This window comes from Camelus ferus, chromosome 14 (assembly GCF_009834535.1).
Source record: "Camelus ferus isolate YT-003-E chromosome 14, BCGSAC_Cfer_1.0, whole genome shotgun sequence".
Lineage (NCBI taxonomy): Eukaryota > Metazoa > Chordata > Mammalia > Artiodactyla > Camelidae > Camelus > Camelus ferus.
In genome coordinates this window covers 1,887,391-1,904,244 of record NC_045709.1, presented here as the reverse complement: position 1 = coordinate 1,904,244, position 16,854 = coordinate 1,887,391, and positions in this window count along the sequence as shown.

The window sequence follows — 16,854 nt, the reverse complement described above, 5'->3', positions numbered from 1 at the left end:
GGGATTATCCCCTTGAGTGTATGAGAAAAGGCTCGGTTTCCAAAATTGAAAGAATGTGTGTTATTTCTACCTAGGGCGCTGGTACATGTGAATTTCACAGGGATGGGAAAGATTAACTGAGAACTCAGTACGATGTAAAGGCATCTGAGAGGCAGTAGGAGATGATACTTGACCTTTTGAGGCTTCTTAGGGGATTGAAGTTAAAGCAACTCCAGGTGGTCTTCAGAATCACTTGACATTTCCCATAAGTGATGGGCCAAACAAGAAAAAGCCAGAGAAAGTCAGAGTTACAATAAATTTCCATTTCACCAATTTATTGAACATATTGATTTAAGATATCTCTTTGGCTCTGTGGTTAGTATATCTGGAATGACTGTCTATCCTCTCACAGCAACCAACATGGTGCTTGTATTTATCAAAGACCATCTTCAGGTCTTTCCCTTTGGCATACTCTTTCCCTTTGGCATAGTCTTCCCCTCCAGGCTCTCAGTCAATTCCAGAATTTCAGTAATTGCATCCATGTTGACTACCTAAATCCATGTTGCCAACACCAATATTTTTCCTGAGATCAAGACCACCCTTTTTTAATGCTTTCTATTTGCATTTGATAGCTTGTCAGTATCCAACAGTCAGGTCCTCCATTCTTCAGGATGAGTTAGCATCTCCTAATTGACATACTCTGTAGTCAACACGGTGGATACAAATAGGAACAAACAATGGAGTCTCTTCCTGGAGGAGCCTGTGGCCCAAACCACAAGACAAAAAACTTTATTTGTGTGTGTCTGAAAAAGACCAAATAAACCCAATTCACAACAGAAGTTAGAAAGGCTTTCCCAATACACAATGGGAGTAAACTGCTTCTCCCACCATGTGCCTATTTTGTGCTGTACACATACCCCTATTATACCACTTACCACGTTTCATTGTACTTGTTTTCTACACAGGGGTCAGTAAACTACAGCCTGCAGCCAAAACCTGTACCAGGCTGGGTCTTCTGTTTGTAATTGAATTATAAGTTATAACAATTTGTAATTGTTAGGAAACATTATTTTTTATTTACTTCTCAAAAAGCTCTCTCTCTAAATTTAAATTTATCATTTTTGATAAAGGAGACCATCACCCTCTGAGATTGTTGGACTAATTATGTTGGACGGTCTTACACTGCAGCTTACTTGAATAGTTATGGTGTCATGTAGACAGGGGCATTCTAAGATTTGTGATTTATAAGGCTATTACAAGATACTGAATACCGTTTCCAATGCTAAGACCTTGTTGTTTATCTATTTTTGTACACTAGTTAGTATCTGTTAGTTAAATCCTGAATCACCAACTTGTCCCTCTACCCTATACCTCAGCCTCCCTACCTGGTGACCATAATTTTGTGTTCTATGTCTGTGAGTCTGTTTCTGTTTTGTAAGTAAGTTCATTTGTGTCATTTTTTCAGATTCCATGTATAAATGGTATCATGGTGTTTTTCTTTCTCTGTGTGACGTATTTTACTTAGTATGACAATCTCTTAGTCTATCCATTTTGCTGCAAATGGCATTATTTTATTCTTTTTTATGGCTTAGTAGTATTCTATATCTATCTATCTATATCTATATCTATATCTATATCTATATCTATATCTATATCTATATCTATATCTATATCTATATATCACAACTTCTTTATCCAATCATCTGTTGGTGGACATTTAAGTTGTTTCCATGTCTTGGCTATTGTAAATAGTGCTGCTATGAACATTGGGGTCCATGTATCTTTTCAAATTAGAGTTTCCTCCAAATATATGCTCAGGAGTGAGATTGCCGGATCATATAATAAGCCTATTTTTAGTTTTTTAAGGACTCTCCAACAAACAGCTCATACAACTCAATAACAAAAAAACAAATAACCCAATCGAAAAATGGGCAGAAATCTTAAACAAACATTTCTCCAATGAAGACACACGAATGGCCAATAGGCACGTGAAAAAATGTTCAACATCACTAATTATCAGCGAAATGCAAATCGAAACTACAATGAAGTCTCTCTTTACACCAGTCAAAATGGCCATCATTAAAGAGCCCATAATCGGTAAAAGCTGGAGAAGGTGTGGAGAAAAGGGAACCCTCCAATACAGTTGGTGGGAATGTAGTTCGGTGCAGCCATGATGAAGAACAGTATGTTATAGACTCTTATATTGGTCTTCTAGGGCTGCCATAACAAAGTACTGAGAATTAAGTGACTTAAAATAGAGTTTATTTTCTCTTAGTTCAGAAGGACAGAGCTTAAATAGCAAAGTGTCGGTGGGGTTTGTTCCTTCTGAAAGATCTGAGGGAGAAACCATCTCATGCCTCTCTCCTAGCTTCTGATCGTTGCAGGCAACCCTTTACATTCCTTGGCTGGTATATACAGTACTCCAATCTGCCTTCATCTTTACATCACCTTCTTCTCTGTGTCTTTCTGTATCTTCTCTTCTTAATAAGGACGCTGGTCATAGCATTTATGGCCTATACTAAATCCAAAGTGACTTCATTTTGAGATCCTTACCAAATAACATCTTCTAAATAAGGCCACATTCTGAAGTTCTAGGTGGACATGATCTTTGTGAGACATCAGTCAACCCATTACACATCTTAACTCATATTCCACTTTGATTTGTCTTACTTACTACTGTGTTCCCAAAATGTCTTCATTATTCATTGTTCAAGTCTGGCTAGTTCTTTGCTCAACAATATTTATAATTTGCCAAAGCTCCTAAAATAGGGCATAAATACTTTTTCTTGGTATTTAATCACACTCCCTCATTTCAAGATTCATGCCTTTTTTTCCTAGGTGTTTTCTTCTATAATGTTAAACACTAGCTAAACTGGCTTTTTTCTCTAAACAAACCCTATGATTTCCTACCCATCTGTCTTTTGGTCATTCTTTTCTTTAAACTAGAATGAGATTTCCATCAAGTCACTGCTAGTGAAAAATTATCTATTATTCTTTAAGATTCCAAACACATAAAAAATTTAACTAACTGGTTAACTAACTATCCTCTACCAGCAAAATTTATTGTTCCCCCCTCAAATGCCTATAAAATGTTATTTCTCTCTTCTTTGAGTGATAATAGGAAAACAACAATTCATTTGCTTTTGTATAGATCTTTGTTGCTTACAGAGCACACACAGATCTTATTGATTATAAGTATTATTAAAGCCATCTGTATACATGTCCAATTTCCTTTAGGTTCAAAGTTAGGTGGGAATGATGTGGTGTCTTGGTTATTGTACCAGCCCTGCAGTAATTAGTGTAGGATCTTAGGACTAATGTAGCACCACCGTACCAAAACTATTATTCTACGAGAATCTTGCTAAACTGGCAGCATGGAGCTTTGGGATTATGGGCATAATAGTTTGTAGAGATCGACTTGCTTGAGGATTCTGTCTCAAATGATATTCCAAGGTCATTTTACAAGATCTTAGGTGTTATAAAGACAATCAAATAATTAACTGGCAATAACAGAATTCACACTATATAGCTAAAATAAATTTATTTTATTAAATGGGATTATGGTAGGTCCTCAGGGAATTGCTTCCGTGGCTTTATCTTTCTATTACCCACCATGCAATGATGTGTCCTTTTTAAAGAAACAGAAATTACTACTAAATTGTGGTCATTGTTCCCATTAAAGTCGTCACATCCTTCCTTATAGGATACGGGCACTGAAGAAAAATAAATAATGCATGCAAATGGCCTGCTTGAATATTTCTTTCTCTAATCTATTGAAGGAGACATGTCCCTTAGTAAGAGAGGGAATTTTGCTGGAGAGTGGGTTAATTGAATCAGTCCATTAGTTGAAGTTGTGGGTAGAGTTAACTGATGTTCTTAATCTCTCCCTGAGATACAAAATAAGAGCAGAGGAGACACCTTCTTCATTTTGCTGGAGCAGGAGCCCACATAGTCTCTCCTAATACCCTGATGCTCTCGCTACTGTCAGCTCCTAATTACAAAGGAACAATGCCACACTGTGGGCTCAGGATTCTCTGACAAGTGAAATCTCCTTCCTGTCATACCGAATCGTGAGAACAGTGTAGGTTTTATTTAAATATATTCTGTATATTGAAATTGAAAGAAAACAAAAAGGCAAATACAACCTTTTTGACAGGTTTTTGACATGTCTCTTAGTATCCTGAAATGTTCCTTTCATTATAATTAAAAGATTTAAACTATAACTTCACCTAGAAAATAGAGGTGCCCTAACTTTGTCCTAAGAAGTAAACACAGTTAACATAAATATGAATTAGTGTTTAAGAGCATGTTACATGAATGTTGAAAAATGGAAACTTCCATCCTTCACTCCTCAATGGAAAAAAATAAAAAACAAAAAACAAGATGTATGGATGAAATAAAAACTTTTAGGGTCATAATACTACTTACAATCTTTTTCTATTAGAAGTTTTGTAATGTAAGTTAGAGTAAGCAGAATACAACTGTGCTCTAAGGTCAAGTTTATTTTGCAGAAAACAGGTCAGGGTGTGACCAAAAAAGACATTTCTCTTATGGATCAAATGTGTATCTTCAGAAAATATGGTATTGCTTTTCTGTGGCAAATGAGCTTGACTGATTTCAGATATATTGAACTAAGACCCAGAAAGTAGACATGCCCCATTCATCTATACCTCCTTCCTTACCACAGGTCATGGTTTCTTCTCTTGCTCCCCCAATTTTTAAGGCTTAGTGATGTTTACCTGAACACTCCTATGAGAAACTATAAGTTGACTCACACAAAGTTAGTTGAATAGAAGTAAATTCATTGGGTTCTATCTGATATTGGGGTTTTCATCAGAATGAAGTGCAGTTTTATCGGAGAATAATAGGTGAGGAGGATACACCGTAGGGAAGAGGCAAAGGTACCCAACACCTCTTGCACCTCGCCTCCCCACACCGGCCACCTGAGAGGCATTTGCTGTGTCTTCCCTATGAACCACAGAGACCAGCTAGGCTGGAGAAGTAAGTTGATTCTTCTGGTAAATTTTCTATACCTTAGAAATACTAGAGAGCTACCATGAGGGACAGAAAAGCTAAGGACATGCCATATAGGTCACATTTTCTGCTCTCATCCAGAATCTTTGGACTTTAAAACAGTATCTCATGGAACCTAACGATATGAGCCAGGTCCCAGAACCCAGATATGAGCCCAGGTGTAGCTCTGCCCCCTCCCCTAACCCTACTTTGTGATGCGTAGCCACTAAATTGAGTTAAAAAGTTGGGCCAAGAAGCAAAACTGGCACTCAGACTATCCTCACTGAGTGAGAGAGATGTGATGCAGGCAGAAATGTCACCAAACGTAGAGTTGATGAGGAAGTGAGAAGACCTGATGTTTCTTGGGGAAACTGTACCCAGGGCTGTTCAGATGTGCAAGGCTGGTACACTCCCAGGTGCTCTCAAGACATGTTGGCAAGGCTGGGCCACGGAATGTGCTCAGACTAGACTAAGTACTGAAAGTGTTAGAGTCACACTTCTGCTTGAGGATGAAGAGGCGGATCCGTGTTTGATGTGGATCCTTTTGTCTCTGGATACAGATGTCCAGTGTGAGGTCCTGGACTAATGACCAGATCTGAGGATGAGTAAGTAATGGGGCAGAAGGTATAGTCTGTTATTGATGGCACTTTGTCCTGGAAAATTTTAGTATACTTTGAGGTGAGTATGTCTAATTGTTAGAAATATGCAGCCTTTTCTTTTGTCTTCTCCAGATCTTTTCTGAATCCTCTTTGGTCAGTCCCAGGTAATTCTGTAATTTTATGATGGGGTTCAGGGTAGGCTGCCTCAGAATGTTCCACTCTGACACATGGATTATTTTGAGCATGAAGGCATGAAGACACTCAAGGCCCAACAGACTCAAGATGATCTTCTAACTTCGTAAATTGCCAAAAATAATTTAAATGGGGGCTTGTACCAGGAAGAGAGCTATTACCAGAGATGACTATTTACATCAGAAAGACTTATCTGAGTGGCATGACAAACATTTGTTTACCAAACTTTTGCTCTTTCTACCTTTCCATGAATTGTCTTTTTCCTTTTTGAAGTCCCAGACTCCTATTCACTTCTCCTAAACTTAGGATGGCATATAAGCTTCAATTTCCTGCCAGGAAACCTCAAATCTTTGGTGTTCCTGGAAGTACAAATTACATTTCATTTTTTCCTGTTAATCTGTCTTACGTCAATTCAATGTTTAGATCAGCCAAAGAACCTAGAAGGGAAGAGGAAAAAAGAGTTCCTCCTCTACATCTACAAAAGAATCAAAAATCCCTCTTTTTAGAGAATGTCTACGTCATGACAGTTCTCAGTCTGTGATTCCTCCAAGATTCTCCATTGTGTCAACAAGTCTGGGCAAGTTTCAGGACTTACTCAATATCTGTAAATAGAAGATTTAGATCAAAGTCCACGCATAGTTCCCATTTCACAGAATCTTTTCTGTAATCAAGAAGATAAAGTAGTAGGGGAGGTTTTATAGCTCAGTGGTAGAATGCATGCCTAACATGCATGAGGTCTTGGATTCAATCCCCAGTACCTCCATTAAAGAACTAAGTAAGTAAACAAGTAAACCTAATTACCTACCCCTACAAAACAAAACAAAACAAAACAAAAAACAAAACAAAACAAAACAAAACAAAAAGTAGATGAGCTTTAAATGATCTTCTAGAGACACATTACTTGATTATACCCTGATTATAAAAAAAGAAGCAGAGTTGTACTTGTATTCTCCTGATCTGCCCTATTTTATATCAATGAGGGGATTATATACAATTACTCTACTGTGGTTTTGGTGAGATAGATAAAATTCCCTCAGATGAGTCCAACCTGAAAACTTCCCACTAGCAATTCATCAATGTTGGACACACACCACCCTTTTGCCCTCCTTGTGTCTCTCATTCCTCACTCCCATGACTACATTAAAATTAAGGATTATCACTCTTCAACTTTCATAATTAGCATGCCATATGTGGCTATTTAATTGAAGTAACTAACCAGTTGTTGTTTGTACATCAATAGCAGAGACAGTCAAATAAACACCAAACCAAAGTTTTGATGGAACCCACCACTGACTTCCACCTAGTGAAGCAGTGTATATATCATTTTATGGACATAGTAATAAATACATTGATTTGCAAATGGTATTACATGATAAATTTTAATAAAAGTTTTGTTAGATCCTACTTATTGATACAGTTCTCATTTCTCAGAAGTGCTATGAATCAGGAAGATAAAGTAGAAAACATTTAATGACACTTCTGAAATATATTATTGAATCATACCCTGAAAATCCTTTTATATCACCACTGTGTTTGTTTTTATTTACAACTAGCCCAACTGTAATGACAAGTTCAGAAAATTATGATGACGAAGATAAATAGGGTTTCTGTTTGTCTCAGCAAGTTTCTTGATGCTCTAAACAAATTCTTCCTTATCCACAGACAAGGTCTTGAAAAGAATGAAGTAAACTTATTTCAGATAGGATCCATTTGGGCCTATTATATTTTTCCTGGTTGATTGCCATCCATGCCCATTTTAAAGCTTATCTATGTATTTTAAACCACATTGTGTTGGGGAAATATAATTAAAAACATAATGTCCCAATCCAGAAATCCTCTCCACAAAGATAGTAGAGAAAATAAAAAACACTTTTATTTAAATTTTTTGTTTTAATTTTTTGAATTTACACCTTTTTAAAATTGACATATAGTCGATTTACAATGTTGTGTTAATTTCTTATGTACAAATGGTGATTCACATCTATCTATCTATCTATACACATATATATTCCTTTTCATATTCTTTTTTATTATAGGCTGTTACAAAGTATTGAATATAGTTCCTTGTGCTATACAGTAGGACTTTGTTGTTAAAGCCACTTTTATTATTGAATAATCATTGTTAAAAACAAAATTCAACTGAGTTAATATAAAGATCTAACAGGCTTTCAACAATTCATAAATTGGGCTGCACCCCATCTAACAATTGGATTGGTGCTCCATTGAGCCGTACAAAAAGGAAGGCTTTTATAGGCAGAAGGCTGGTGGGACAAGAAAATTAAACCAGTGGATTATTTTAGGCAAGGTTCCCTTCTCTTAGGGGTAGACAGGATGCCTTATCAAGGAGATTACTTCACTAGGGTTGGTCAGGAAATTCCAGACTGATTTGTTTAAAATTCTACTCCTGGGAAATAAAGACTTAAACTGCAGTTAGGTTTGGTATTAAGTCTTGGTGGGGCTTAGCATAGGTGACTCCATTTGGGGGCTGTTGTTTCTTTTTGAAAACATTAAATCAGAATGTGATGTGAGTCACAGGCCGTCCACTAAGAGACTGCAGATATGGAAAGAATACTCATCCCTTTCTATACCCAGCAGGTACAATTCATTACATGCACATTTTCAAGGTGAACAATAACTAGTCCTCCAGTAAGATGACCTGACAGCACCATGTGTCACACACATGTACACTTTAACTATACTTGGTAATTGGGGTGACCCTACGTGTTAGCTAACTGGCTACCAGAAGAAAAATAAACTTCTCATATCTTCATAACAGGAGGTAGTTTTCCAATTTGAAACAAGGCACCCACTGAACTTGAAATCCTACCCTTTCACAGAAACTGGGAAATAGTGATGCAATGTCCATTAACATTTATATTTCAAAGCGACAGCTTCTATGTCTTTGAGAAAGGCATTCATAGGTCATAAAGCTGACAAAAAGTTTGCCTAGTTTTTAAAAGAATTTATATACATTTCAAAGAAATTAGAAGTTTTGACAAGTTTTCTAATGTAATTGTACTAAGAAAACTAGGGGCAAGGAGTATTTGCTTCCCTTATTTTCACTGAGGAGAGTGTAACCTCTTATTTAAAATTTTATTTGTCCTTAAAATCATTCCTGTAGTATCCATATTATTCAAGTAGGAAAAAAAAAAACACAACACAGTGTTTATGAATTAATTTTAACAGTGAGACAGGAGGGAAGGGGGCAGGGCATGATCATTAAAAGAATGACATAGCTATTGAGGATACAACATAAACTGGTTAGAGCAAACTAGGCCCAAGATGGCAGAAGATTTGACATCCAGTAGACCTTGAGATTCATTATATTCTCATTATAATGTAGTAGCATGCTTAATAACACATCCCTAGGCTCCATGACAGTTCTGAAACTGATCTTAAAGACCAAAAAGTGGGCAGGGACCCAATTCTTGGAAACCCTCCCCTTTCCCCAAAACAGTTGAAATAATCCTTCCACTTGTTAGCATTTGAAATTACCCACCCCATAACGACTAATCACCCTCGAATCTCAGCACCACTCTCCTTTCTGAGACAGCATGTCTATGGAATGTGTATCTCTCTAAATAAACTTGCTTTCACTTTACTGTATTTCCCTCTTGAATTCCTTCCTGCATGAGAAAAGAACCTCTTCTCCACTAACAACAGCATTCCCTTCAAAACTCACTAATTTTCCTTAAGTACTATATTGACCTGAAACAAATAGACATCCAGATATTTCTCCAACAAAGATGGTTTATTCAGGATCAGCAGAGAATTGCAATTCAAGTTCTGCAACCATGGCAGGCCACATGGAAGTCCCTGCAGGGCCAGGGAAGGAAAACTCTTTCATAGAGAGAAAAGGGAAGGGAGGCCATAGTAAATAAAGAGTCCATGGGTTTTTGTTAGCCTGACCAGGAAAGAAGAGGAGTCTTTCTTCTTCCCATCGGGCTCTGCTGTAGTCTCAGGGCATGAGAACTCCCTCTTCTGGTCTTCCAACTATATTTAATTGAAGTTTCTGCTTATTATTATTATTTTTTACAACTACCATAGAGGGGGCCAGTGTAAAAAAATAAAGACAAAATGAATAAAAAAGAAAGTCTGAAAAGCAAAAGAGGCAGCTATTTTCTTAAATGAGGCAGTCAAAGCATACAAAGGGGAAACTACTCCATGGTGTCACATGCCTTCCTTGTTTTTCTTTTTAGCTCTGCTGCTGAGGTTGCCATTGTAGATGCCATTCAAAAGCTATCAATGATAGGTCTAGCCAGATGACTTTTGATATCTGGACCCTAGGTCTTATGCATAAAGAGATTTTGACCTCCAAATACACATGCATACTAGCCTTTCTCTGGTATCCCTAAAGAAATTGATGAGACTATTCCTAAGAATTCAATAAATATTACTTTTTCTTTTCAACCTTCTTAGAAGACACACAAAATATTTTTTGTTTGTTTGTTTGTTTGTTTGTTTGGTTGGTTGGTTCTAAGGATACTAAGGGTTAGACTTTCACAGTGTTACAGGCCCAAACCCCAGCATTTGATTTTCATGTTTCTGACATTTTTCTCTATGATTGTTAGCTCAGGCAGATAGCTAGATATGAACAGAGAAAGGGGGCTACAAACCAAGTGGCAGGAAACCATACATCTTGTGAACAACAGGGCCCTTAGGCAGAGAAAGAAAAGTAGGGACCTCTGGACTGATAAGAAACCACACATTTTGGGGGTGACAAATGTCCTGGAGGCAGACAAAGAAAGGTGGGAATCTCTGGTGTCTGAATGCAACCTTTTGTTCATTGTGCCTTCATTACAATAATATTATGCTTGCAGAAGTACCCATCATGCATAGATGCCATGACACTTTTGATCCAGACTAAGTAAGAACAAAAAATTCCTCCTTCCCTCATGAGAGTGGAGCTGTGATGAAAAACCAGGAATAAAATCCCAAACCCTTTGAATATTCTGCCATTCATTTTTGTACCCCATATCCAACTTGCCAAAGAAATTCAGCACAGCTACTCACCTGAGTCTGCCCGCTCTCCCCTTGAGCATGTTGTATCACTTAATAAATCCTCACTCTGCTATCTTGACCTTGTATCTAGTCTCTGAATGTTTTCTATGATGAAACAAGAACCTACTTTCCAGTAGCAGTGTCATACATCCATTTTCTTATGAGTTATGGGGAAAGGAGAGCTCATGTTGCAACCAGGATAGAATAGAGGTAAAGAGGGAAAATGCAAAAGGTCAATGGAGCATTGGCTGAGTATTTCCGTCAGAGGAAACCAGACAATAGATCCTTTCAGCAAGGCCAGAGCTGTCAGTTCCTTGTGTAAAACACAATGTAAAAGAAGAATACCCTGGAGGAACAAATCTAAATGGGAGAGAGGGAATGTCAAGAACAAACCGTATAAATGCTCCCCGAGGGAAAAATATAAATGCCAAAGTAAAAGAATTGAGGCTTAAAGAGTTTTTAGAACTTTAATTAAAAAACAGAGAAGTTAAAAAAACCCCACAATATATCCACTTCTGGCTCACTTCTGACAACACTTAAATAATAAAATGTTCACTGAGGATCACTGAACACCTTCGTGAGGTGTTCCTGTTCCCTTTAAAATGAGGTCAAGCTGCCTTGACACCTAGGCACAGTGTTCCTTTAACAGGGGTACAAGAAGGCTACAATGTTGTGTCTTGTACCTCAAAACTGATTTACTTGAATATTGGAAAATACCTTAAAAATCAATAATTTTTGCTAGCCCAGTGAGGTAAATCATAACAGATGCCACATGGCTAATTGTGTTTTCCATGGTTTCAAGAAAAAAAGAAATGTGTTAGTAAGGAGATGTCTCAGGTCACAATCCTTCAAATTAAAGTCTAAATTATTTATGTACTGAAATACTTGAGCATCTGTATTCCAAAATATATACATTCTAGTTTTTATATAAATATGTATATATTTTATATATATATATTTAAACACATTTATACTTTAAAGAGTGCCTTCCTCATCTCTCTGCATATAATCCCTTCTAAGTATACAAATAAGGACAAGATTGATTTTTAAAATCTAATACGTAAAAACACTACTCTTAAAAATTATGATTAGAATGGAAATTATGCAAAACCTATAGAAAAATGAATGGAAACAAACTGCATTGCTCTGCTCTTGCAGATACTTCACAGATTGCTTAGTCTGGCAAGACTCTGTGCCAAAGATTTTGTAAACATTTTATTACTTAATCTTTATAACATTTTTGAAACAGAGGCACTATTTTCTCCATTTTACAGAAAGGAGATGAGATTCAGTGAGGTCTGTCCCAACTATAAGTTCCCAAATAATTTTAAATAGTGTCTGATGCAGCCCTGCCTCTTCTGCAGATGCTTCTCAATGTGCTTCCTTGAGAACATTGTTTTCCCGTTAGGTCCTCTATCACTCAGGGCAATTCCATGCCTCGGGGGTCACTCCCTTTACTTGGACCACTCACTCAACCCCACAACTCCCACCTTTATCAATTCCTAGTCATTTTTCAGACTTGAAGTTAAGTGTAATTTCCCTGGACAAGGCTTCACACAGGGCAGAACAGACCTCCCTTCCATCTTTTATGGTACCCTACAAGATTCTTCAAACGACTTACCGAACTTTTCAATAGCTCAGTTGACATTCATCTATTTAATGTTTGCCTCTCAGAGCTAGAATGTAAGGTCTATGATCGCAGGAGCTGAGTCTCTCTTGTTCACAGCTATGTCCCTTTTCTGTAGCACAGGGTGCTTGTATTGGCTGAAAGAGTGGATGAATAAAATATACATGCATGTGAATCTGAAATTCAATTGTAAAATTCAAAACTTTGACTCTAGATCACACACCTTTAGCTAGTAAACTAGGCTAACTCTGTGGCTACACTTCCAGAACAGAACCACTTAGCTCACATGGAAATGAGAAATATGAATCAAATTCTAGAATGAGTTCCAACTGAGGCTTTTAGAAACACAGCTTCAGTTTAAAAATATCATTATGTTAATGACCACCAATATAAATTATTCCTTAATTTAAAATGAGACAAAAATTACATTAAATTTGTCAAGGCATCGTTGTTCATATAAGAAGATCAAAGTGGTTCCCATTTATCATGGCAGCAAACTCTCTTCTGTAGAGTTTAATCTCTCATTCAGAATGTTTAGATAACCAGAAAGGGGTCAAATTCTTTGGGATTATCTTCATTTTATATAGTACAACAAATGCCTACTGTCCTATGGGGTCCCCATTTGCCAATGGTGGGACAATGAAATATGTCTTGCACAGAGAGATTACATGCAACTCTAATCACATCAGGCCAAAAGGGTGTCCTGTGGCTTCTTATGAGACTAACTTGTGGACAGGTATTTGCTGTAAGCTACATAACAATTTAGCACTTATTGCTATATATTATTGCCACTGCCATGTATTTGAAGACCAGCATAGAAACTAAAACAAAAGAAAGACAATTAAGTCTATTTTTATATATAATAAGAGCCAAATATAAAAATTGATGTAAAGTTCATGGAATTTAATTTCAACCGTTCCTGACAGAACAGATAAGCTTATCTAGAACAAAGGTTATATCAGCTCCAGTGTGTAGGGAAACTTAAAAGATGTAGATCAGGGTTGGGGGTAGAGTATATAGCTCAGTGGAAGGGTGCATGCTTAGCATGCATGAAATCTTGGGTTCAATCTCCATACCAGTACCTCCATTAAAATACATAAATTGAAAGCAAAAATTTTAAAAGATCAAGACCATCAGTAGTATCCACATAAATCTTTTAAAATGTTGAAATGGTTATAATTATTATTAATTTTGCTGCATATTGGTTATATTTATAGGCTAAATATCTGACACAAAAGGGTTGCTTGCTTTTGTGTTGAATGTATATTTACAACATGATGAGATAGCTTATATGATATCTGTGGCAGTTATCAATGTCTTGCCTCAATTCCAAGTTCAAGCTTTGGTATACCTGCTCTAAATAATGGGCTGACTCTTCATTTTCTCCTTTACAGTGAGCGTGACTACATTTGTCAGTAGAGGGCACTGGAGAAAGGAGGACAGGGGCTTCTTTTTTCTGGTTAGGGTACGTGGTATTTTGTTTTGTCTTCTTCCTGCCATGCTGTCTGTCAAGGAGCAGGTGTGTGGGAACATATAGTGTCACTCTGCCCCATCTGTGCACCCAGAACACACAGTCCCTTGGTGACCATGCAGTCCCAGCCCAGAAGTTTTCTTCCCTGTTTGTTTGATATCTGTAAACTTATTTTGGCTTAGACAATCCAGCAAACTTCACTCTTCAAGCTAGATCGGAACCCTATCCTGGATGAGGTGGTGGGGGTAGGGTAGAGGGAAGTATGTCTTTACTTGGGTACATTTTCTTTGCTTTGGGAAAAGGCAGAGAAATCCTTCAATGTACACTTTAGAGTCTCTTTCGTTTTCCTAGTTATGATTCTATCGTAGCTTAATCCTTCTTTATCTTAAACTTCCCCAACTTACATTAGTGTGTGCCTCTGTCTCCTGATTGGACCCAGATCAATACAGAGTCCACATATAATATAAAGAAGAACATTTAAAAAATCTGCAACATGTTTTTTTTTCTTACTTTGTAAATGATGACAATAGCTGGTATATATATTTTCTAGTCATGTTAAGTCCTTGATCAGGAATCCAGTTTAGAATTACAAACTTTTTTTTCCCCTAGGGAAAACTCATACACATAGTGGTCTTATGCTTTATTTCAGTGCATTACAGAGAAAAGCTGTGGCTTTATATATAAATAGGTATGTCATATTTTTCCACTATGAGATTGCTGTTTTGAAAAACAAGTATAAAAACTATCCCTTTCACTTAAATAGTGAGTGACCCAAAAGTCAGAGCTTTTGTAAAATGTGCACATTAAAAACACTGAGATTCAATTTCTAAATCTGTGGCTGTCAGTTATCATTCTTCTCAAAGACTAGGAAGAAAGCATAGTACAAGTATTTTCTTGAAAGTTATGAAAAGAAGTATATTTTTATTAGAATTTTATTAGCACAACTGATTTACAATGTATTTTTAATTATTAGAGTGATAGGATTATCTATTAGCTATTGGATAGCAATTGTTGTCTAACCAATCTAGGACTTGGTCATGGCAGGAAGAGTTTAGATTGGATAGAACTGGGAGGCTAAAAACTAACACTGACATAAAATCAGCTCTTGGAAATTGTACAAGAATTGAGTGATGGAAATCCAGCCGGACAGACAAAGCAGTCCATCTGGAAAATATAAAGATGAATACTAGGCAGTAATGAATCAAGGCAGGTGGACAGATAGGCAGGCTGTCATGCTGGTGTCCAGAAAGACCAACAAGAGTGATCAAGTTAGGTGTTAAGTAACTTTAAGTTAAAACAGCTAAGTACTAAAGCAAAGACTCTGGAGAAGATTACAGAAACACCAAGAAAATCGAAGAGAAGTCATATAATTCTTGATGTGGGGCTAAAATTCTCAAGACAGATTGGAATACAGAATCTACAAGAACATAGTGGGACTAGAACCCTAGGTGGATAGGGGAAATATGCAGGGAATCCAACCCAGGACCCCAGCGCGAGGTTAAACAAGGGAGAGAAACCCAGCTACTTGATGTAGAATGTAGGATGGCTTCCTCCCAAAACCAAATCTACAAAGAAGAAATGACTGCAAGAAAAGAATGGAGTTCCCAAGAAGATACCTCAGGGCGGAAATGCTGATTTACTGGATTGGTGCTTTTAAATTCTATCCGAGGAAAATCTTTCTTGATCCTGGGGCTGGATTTCTCAGGAAGTTGGTATGAAATTGTTTTTGGTTATAAGAGATGACAGCGAATGGGGCAGAGGAATAGATTAGGGCATTACTCTTTATCACAGCAATAATGTGTTTCTATTTTAAAGTCCATTGAGAATTAATAATTCACCTATGTTTATTATCTTCATATATGAGAAGAATCTCAATATGTTAAATAGTAGAAGACAATGTGCTAAAAGGAAAAACACAGAAAGACTAATAAGAAATATGTTTGACTTTCATAAAATTGATTATTTGATTTCTAAACATTATAAGATTGCATTATATTTTTTTTAAAATGCACTTTGTCAGGACACTGAGGTATAGTGGGAATGAGAGGAAAGACATGGGTCTTGGTTTTGTATCCCCATCCTCCCCCATATCATTGCATGAACGTGTGCAAATTACTTCATTTCTCCTTGCCATCATTTTTTGGTTAAAGATTTGTCTTATAAAAGGGAATGTTGGTGTCCCGGTTATCTATTGGAGTGGAACAAATGACCATAAAACTTAGTGGTAAAAATCCTACAATCACTCTATTGTATTCTACAAATTTTTCTGGTCAGGACATCCAGCTGAGCTCAGCTGGATAATTCTACTATTCCATGTGGCAGAATGGAAGTCACTTAATGATGAAACTAAGAGACAAATTATCTATCCCACACTCACCTAATGTCAAAGATCAGACAGGCAGAGGATAACTAGAGTAAACACTCCTGTTCCATAAGGAGAAAAATGAGACACACATAACAATTACTGTCCTAGCAATTCTTAAATATAATTTGGCAGATGCTTTTATTTTTCTAATTAAGTTTCACTCTTGATCTCTGAGTAGAATTCTACATGGCTCCTGGCTTTGGATCTGTCCTCTGACAACTTCCCAGTCCTTTCTTCCTTTTCCCATAACATCTAGTTTCCATAAAATCCAGTTTTCTTAGATTTTTTCCTGCAGCCTGGATTCACTGAGCCTGTGTTCTCCTGGGAGTGCCTCAAATTTGATCTCTAACTTGAGATTGTCTCTTACTTTGAGGAGAACTTGCTGCTTCACAAGGTTGTCCAAAGTCTTTTACACTCAGTCTGTAGTGTCTTAACAGTTGATTATTTAGTTCATCTCTCTTTTCTCCCATTTCAGTAGACAGCTGAGAGAAACCGGGTGGCACCTTCAAAATTTTGCCCAGAAATCATCTTAGCTAGATTATCAAGTTCATTAAGTACATTTTATATTTCTCAGGTTACCTCAGGTGGCAGTATTGCCAAAGTTTCT